Genomic DNA, 677 nt, shown 5'->3' with positions numbered 1-677 from the left:
CGAGCGGACACTAAAGTCCAGGTGGCCAGGCCCCCTGCCTCCTCAAGGTCAGAACAGCCAGGGACAGGAAGGGAGAGCAGCATAGGAGGGGGCTTGTTTCTGTCAGGCTGCCCCCCTCTCCCCCGCCCCGCCAGAGGCGGCACCTCCTGGCGCTCGCCCGTTGACTGGCTTACTCACCCCTCCTCCCTCCTCCTGGCTTATCTTGACTTTGCTAGGGCTTCAGAGTCGCTGCCCACCTACCACCCCACCAGACCCACGCAGAGGGAAGACAGTGCCCGAAGCCAGGATAGCCAGAGGGTGGGGACAGGCAGGGCACCGCTCCCTGGTCATCCTGGGGCAGTGATCAGGGTCCTGGATGGGGACGAACCACGGTGAAGGAAGCTACTTGGCTTCCTGGCTGACAGGCCAACGAGGAGGCTGACGGTTGTTTGCTGTTCCCAGAGCGGAGGGACCGGATTTGGCCTGGAGTGCTTCTGGCCTGGCCGGGAGCCGAGGGGCTTCCGGCTGCCGCCCTGGGAGCCCTGCCCGCCCTCTTTCCCCATCCCAGAGAGGGCTCCTGCCTGTCAGGCTCAGGGGGGGGGACAGTCCCGGGGTCTTCCTGCCAGCCCTGCTACCCACGACTTTGTCCCCAGCCCGGCTAGCTCGGGACCCTCTGTCTGGGCGGACAGTCCTGTGAA

This window comes from Pteropus vampyrus, unplaced genomic scaffold (genome assembly GCF_000151845.1).
Source record: "Pteropus vampyrus isolate Shadow unplaced genomic scaffold, Pvam_2.0 Scaffold320, whole genome shotgun sequence".
NCBI lineage: Eukaryota > Metazoa > Chordata > Mammalia > Chiroptera > Pteropodidae > Pteropus > Pteropus vampyrus.
This window is presented reverse-complemented; position numbering follows the sequence as displayed.